Here is a 7,135-nt window from a genome sequence, read left to right as displayed (position 1 = left end):
GTGGGAATTTCTATGACAGAGAGCAAACTTCAAAATGTCGTCAATGACTTGACTTTTGAGCTACAGAAATGGAAAAACAGAGAATTCACCCAGGGCCTGGACTCCAGTCTCCTTTTGATGGAGATCACGACGAAATGTCTTCAGGAAAACCCCACATTAGTGCATCAAACAGCACCCTGAGCCAGCACTGAAGCAATGGGTGGATGACAGGTGAAGGTGGATAGACCTGAGGGGAGGCCTGGAGTATGTGGGTAAGAAAAATAGTCATTATCTCTTACAGCCTGGAGTGTGGCACAGTTCACAAAGCCTCTCTCTGTACTCCAGCTCATTTCCTCCCGGCTTCATCCCTGGTAAGAAGTTAGAATAATCTTCTTGTTATTAGAGATGAAGAAAATGAGGCCCAGCAGGAGTAAAAAGCAAGACTGCCAGGCATCTAGACCTTGGGAGAAATGGAATTTGAACCTGAATTTTTTGTACCATGTGCAGTGCTCTTCTGAGGTTCAGAACTCAGTCACCTATGTTCATCAAAAGCCTACCTACCGGCCATGTAGCTAAAGAGCTGAGCCTGCCCAGCAGTGATGAACGGCTGCTTTTGAGAACTGCTGCATGAGCTCAGTGCTAAGGCTACCATTTCCTTTGTATTCCTTCAGCAAATTCTGTGTAAATGGAAGCTTTATTTGGGTGAAGGAGAGTGTCCTGGATTCTTGAGCGTTCCAGCAACATCAGCAAAATGTGGAGAGAAGATCAAGTGGAAACCAATCAAACAGCGAGAGCACGTAGAAAATGTTGTCTCTGTCCCAAATGCCACTTTCTTTCCCTTTCATTTCTTGCTTTTCTTGAGCTTCTCTATTTTCCCCTTAGGATGCAGGCCCCTCTAAGGGCACCACGTCCTCTGCATCTTTATATACCTCCTCCCAGAAGGACAGGCATCATGTGTTGTATGTTGCAGCCACGTCATGGAGGCTTAGTAATTGAAAATTAAGGTCTGTGCATAAATCTATCACAACCCACCGAAAAGTTCACAGTCCTTTGGCTTTTCATTTCCATCTGAGGAGGGCTTCTGAACTTCCTTTGGTGTTTTGAAGACAGAAATTAATCTTGTATTTGAAAAATATAGAGTCATGATTAAAGAGGTACAGACTTAGGACAACTCCAAGTTTTCCCTATGTTGCAAAAACAGATGGCCAATCCACTTAGTTCAAAGAAAAGATATTCAAACAAGCTGTTCAGTGCTTCCCACAAAGATTAATGTGCACTGAAGGATTTCACCAAGTTGGGTGGTAGCAATGGTTCGTAATCTTCCATTATTAGCACCTAACAATTGGATGGACATTAGGGAAAATACATTTGAGAGTATATGCTTTAAAAAATCCTGGTATTTGGGAAACCTGGGTGGCTCAGTCGTTGGGCATCTGCCTTCGGTTCAGGTCATGATCCCGGGGTCATGGGATAGAACCCCGCATCGGGCTCCCTGCTCTGCGGGAGGCCTGCTTCTCCCTCTCCCACTCCCCCTTGCTTGTGTTCCCTCTCTAGTTGTCTCTCTCTACCTGTCAAATAAATAAATAAAATCTTTAAAAAAACATCCTGACATTTGACTCAACTGCACATTTTGGAGTCAAAGGCTGCTTCTTTGTGTGTAAAAGCCATCAGTTGAAAATAGACAATTCCAACTAACTGGTTATGTGGTCTACACCCTTGCTTCCCAAAGTGTAGTCAAAGGAATAGCATGGGCACCCCATGAGACCTTATTAGAAATGCAGATTGTCAGGCTGGGTCCTGGACCTTTTTGATCAAAACCTGCATTTTAGCAAAATTGCCAGCTAATTCAAATGCACATTCATGTTTGAGAAACATAGAACTTCATTTCTAGCTGTTTGTATTTGGGAATATGGAGGTACCTGATATGCCCCACAATTTGGAGCAGGCAGAGTTAGAGGAATTTCTCACCCGAAGACAAAGTCAGAGTAGCCAGTATCAGGTAGTGTCCAGTTTGGGAGCCCTAGGGGAAGTCACAGTCAGAGAAGATTAGCACAGTCAGTGCCCAGAGCCAGTTTTTTTACTTTATAATAACAACTTATTGAGATATAATTTATATACCCTATGATTCACCTTTTTAAAGTGTACGATTCAATAGGTTCTGTGTATTCAAAGAGATGTGTGACCACCACCCAATTAATTTTAAGACATTATCATCATTCCTGAAAAAATTCTGTACCCATTAGCAGACACCTCTCAATGCCCCTATCCCAGCCTGGGCAAACACTAATCTGTTTTCATCTCTATGAATTTGCCCAATCTGACCTTTCATGTCAAGAGCGTCATGTAATATGTGTGGCCTTTTGTGACTGGCTTCTTTCACTGAGCATAATGTTTTCAGGGTTTATACTTTTTTTTTTTTTCTTTAGAGAGAAAGATAGAGCAGGAGCAGGGGGTGGGGCAGAGGGAGAGAGAGAATCCTAGATAGGCTCCACGCTCAGCATGGAGCCCAATGCAGGGCTCAATCTCAGGACCCTGAGATCATGACCTGAGCTGAAAGCAAGAGTCCAACGCTTAACCAACTGAGACACCCAGGCGCCCCAGAGTTTATCCCTTTTTAACATATATCACTACTTTGTTCCTTTTGATGGCCGAATAATGATGTATCTCATTTTGTTTATCCATTCATCTGTTGATGGGCATTTGGGTTGCTTCCTATTTTCAGTTATTATGGATAAAGATGCTATGAACATTCATTTGCAGGTTATTTAGTTGTGTTGTGTTGTGTTGTGAACAGATATTTTCACTAGAGCCATTTTTGACCCTCAAACAAGTGGCTGATGTGGCTTCCAGTAAGAGAACGGCAGGTAGGCAAGGCTCCTGGAAAGAACGTTGACCTATGGAAGAAGAAACCCTGGAGCCAGACCCAGTTCTACCAGCAATGCACAACCTGTGCAACCTTTAGCAAATCACCAAACATCTCAGAATTACATTTGTAAAAAGGAGCAAAAATGTTCGCCACATCAATCTCACAGGGTTTGTTTGTTTATTTGTTTGTTTTAGGGATATGTGTGAATGCCAAATAGGAGGGTAAACATGAAACCATCTTTAATTGCAAAATAGTGCACAAACGTAAAGTAGTCTCAGGAGTCTGATTGTCCTTGTTGTTTTATTATCACCATTCGTTTGGCAATCCTTGGCATTGTCAATGGCCAGTGAGCTAACAACCTCTTCACTCAGAGCATGGGGAGGAGAATCATATGGTAGGCCTCCCTTTCTGGTGCCTAAAAAGATCCTCCACAAAGGAGAGATGTGAACTCATTGTGATTTTCTGAAGTTGTGCTTATGTAAGTTTTTCCATAAACACACAACTTCTTTGGGGGAAAAGAAACACTTTACTCACAACGACTTGCTCTAGAAAAAGAAAAAAAAATTTTAAATAAAAAGAAATGTTAGTCAATTAGTTTTCAGTGATTGTGATGGCTCAGTAGGGAACTACATGCTTATAGAGGCTGGTGGAATGTGGGCCAGAAGTACAGAAAAACTTGAAATAGTATGCTGGCCTCGGGGGAACCAATGGGCCACATGAGCTCTCATAGTGACTATCAGAAACATAACGTAGTTCTAGTAAGGAATGTATTCTAGAATTGGCCATCAGAAGCCCGCTTGCAAAGAGTGGCCCAGGGAAACTACGATCCTTTGAAGAAGAAAGGGAAACAACAGAGAAATAGAAGAGAAACATGGGGAGAGGATAGAAGTGAGCAATTATGACTGCTTCCGCCATCGAGGAAGTAATGAAGCCCACGTATAGCCCAGGGGTGTTTTGAGATAAATATGATGCCTGTGGTTTCCCCCAAAACCCAATTTGGTCCCAGAGGCAGGGAGGGATGCAATGGCCACAAAGCCCGAGACTCTAACTTCATAGAAGGGAGGAGAGAAAGGTAGGTGTGTGGGCAGGAGGGGATTTACTTACTTCCTGTTCTAGTCCCTTTTGCTATGGCAAAATGTTGTGGTTTTACTGGTTATACTTAATGCAATTCCCTGCGATTGCAGGATATATGTGTGATAATAGCACCATCTGGGTTGGTGAAATAGATACTCTCACGTATAACAGACTAAACACAGCAGGATGTTCATAAAACTCTTAATCCGGGCCCTTTGGGCCACCGAGAAGAGACACAGAGGTTATATAAGCAAATTACTAAGTCAGTCTGAAACCAGACATACTCACATTTTCATAATTTAAAAAATCCACACACGCCACAGAGGCCAACTCTCAGACCACTCTCTGAGAAATACTAGACCACCTTGAGGAGCTGGTGTCTTGAGCAAACATTGTCCCTTGTTGCTGTACGGCCACCACCTCCGGGAGACCCCTCCTCTCCTGCTCTGGGCATCAGGGCAACGTGGCTAAACAAAATTTCCTTTCCAGAGCATTCCATTGCTACATTTTGTACTGATTTCTACATGAAGGGAACTACCCTTTCATTTGAAGACTTCAGATCTCCTTCCCAAAGTCATAGCATGGTAGGAGAAAGTAAACTGGAAAAGAGGCTTGCAAACAAACCCCAGTTGCAGCAGCTGGTGAGTGGTGGGGTCCTGAGCAAATGACTTTGCCTCCAGGGGACTTTGTCCCCTCATCTGTACACAGTGCTAAGAGTCTACTGTACAGAAGTGGTCTGAAGGCAGCACCTGCTTTCATGCCTGGCACCCCAGAGGCATTCTGAGAAGGCTAGCTCTTCCCCCTATGAGGTGATTTCCCCTGCAACCAAGCCAGAAGGAAGCCATGAAGCCCAAGATCCTTGCATGGAGAGTAAGTACCAGAGAGTTATTACTCTCCAGTCCTCACTGCAGGGGTGGAGGAACCAGTCCAACTTGACAGGTCTCACCTCTTCTGTCTACTCCCAAACTTGACATCCCACAGAGAAGGCTGGTGCTATTTTGCAGGGGCCCCAGAAATGCATGCACTTCCACTAACATTTCTGCCTACATTGAGCTCTAACCAGAGTGCCTGGCTGGGGCAGTGACCTGGTTTGTTCAACAGCTTGGGCCGAAAAGGACCTTGGCTAATAAGACACCTAAGATCCAATGAATGTCCCAGTCTGCATTTGTGACTCCTAGAAAAGTCAAGGGCAGATGGTAGACAATTAATCTGATAGTAAGGAATGGTCCATTCAGGAGACTAAAAGGGAACCCACTCAGAGATGCTTAATGTATTCAGAGCCAGGAGAAGAGTGAGCTTGTGTGTAGGATGTGTGCTAAGAAAGGGATGGTGAGGTGCATTTTGAATAATCATAAAAATGTGCACACCTAGGGTGGGAAGTCCTTATGGCTGCTTTGCAAGAGTTGGGGTCTTTCCCCATTGTTTGAGGCCCCAGGGTGATCCTTCTTTCCAGGGGCATGCTCCAAGTGTGAATGGACCAAGTGCAGAGGGCTGAGGTTGGCCAGGTGATTCTGGGCAGTTCTTCTTGCCTCTTGTCGCCTCAGTTTTCTCATCTCTTCAGTGATATTAAGTACTCCAGCTTGTCTCTAGCCTTGGCCTGTGCTCTGATGATCAGAAAAGAGACCTCAAGCCAGACCTCAAGCCAGAGCAGCCAAGCTGTTCCTGAATTCCTGCTTCTCAGGAACCATGAGAGATAACAAGTCATAATTTTGTTTTAAGCCACTAAGTGTGCGAGCTACTTGTTACACAGCAATAGATAACTAATACTTCATCTTCTTTAGTTTCCCTGAGGCAGTGCTCCAGCCACCCATTGAACTCCCTGCTATTTCATGGACAATCCACAACCCTATGCCTGCTTCCCATCCCAGCCATGTGCTATCCCATTCCTAGGACTCTGTCTTGCTGTGAGTAAAAAACCAGGCTTTTCATATGAGTTCTGAAATAAGACTATAACTAGGGAGGATCCCCTTTGGCAAATCCAAATTGGTACCAAGAAGATACTCATGAAGAAGAAGGAGCTTCCAAAACCCAAGCACCCTATAGTGTGGGTTTGCTTTCATTTTTAGCTGCATTTAGTGCAGACTCACTGCAAAGGGACTGAAATGCCTTTTCCAAATATGCCTGTGTCCATTTTACAGAGGAGGACACTGAGGCTTGTGGGGGAGCCCTTCCTGGGCTTGGTATATGGAAGGGCTCAGCCCTTTGGCTGACTGACCTGCTCTTGGGTCATACTTTCTGCTTCACGGGCCACAGTCTGGTATTGAGCCACATGTGGCCTTTTTGCCTCGATACACTTGACCCAGTTCACTTTGGGGAAACAGTGAAGTGAAACCGCATGATGTCATCTGGCCGCTGCCCAGCTGCAGACCACCCATCTCTCATGGCTGCTTGGTCTCAGAGGGATCATCACCTGATGCAGAAGCCCTGGGACAAGAGGAGGAGCCAGGGGTAAAGGCAAGCAAGGCAGAGGCCTCAAAACCGGAGCCAAGCACCAGAGTGTGTACCCCGACACAGGCCCCGACATCAGCTGCCAGATTGGAATAAATAAATATGATAAATTGTCTCCTCAGCCGTCTTGTGAAAGGGCTTCAGAAATGCAATGTCATCATTAATTTCCTTACTGGTGTTCTCCCAGGCACATTTAAAATATCCACCTAAACTGGAAGCTCCTAAGCCCAAACATTATGGAAAAATGGATTTGGTATCAAGACATTTTTCTCATTTTATTTCCTCCCCCCACCCCAATCTATAGTTAAATATTAGCAAGGCAAGAGGTAAATTGAAGCAGTGAAAGGTCTGGAAAGAGCCTGACATTGCAAAAAGATGGCAAGTCACACAAGGGGATGAAGATGTTCATTGGCGGGAGGCATGAGTGAGCCCAGGAGATTTCCCTGTGTGTGTGTGGCAGGGCCTGTCCTGAGGGGAAGCGATAGAAAAATGACAAGGTGCACAGTGAATTCGCACCCCACCTGTCCCCACCACTACTGATTTCCCCAGAACTGGGTTTCCTCTCTCCCCAGGGTTTGAATGAGAAACTTGGGGTGTGAAGTACACCCATGCCAGGAAATTTCAAGAATATATGGACATCCCTGTTGAATGCAAAGTCAGAAGCTGCCCTGGGTATCTCCAGGCCCCCATCGTGGTGTTGGGCCTGAAGACTGTCCAGCTTTAGGAACACCTCCTCCCAAGGGGCTGACATTAGTTGAAATCCTGCAG

Source organism: Eumetopias jubatus, unplaced genomic scaffold (genome assembly GCF_037043125.1).
Source record: "Eumetopias jubatus isolate StellerSeaLion01/CBP00866 unplaced genomic scaffold, mEumJub1_p1.0 scaffold_12, whole genome shotgun sequence".
Classification (NCBI taxonomy): Eukaryota; Metazoa; Chordata; class Mammalia; order Carnivora; family Otariidae; genus Eumetopias; species Eumetopias jubatus.
Note: the sequence above shows the minus strand (reverse complement) of the source record.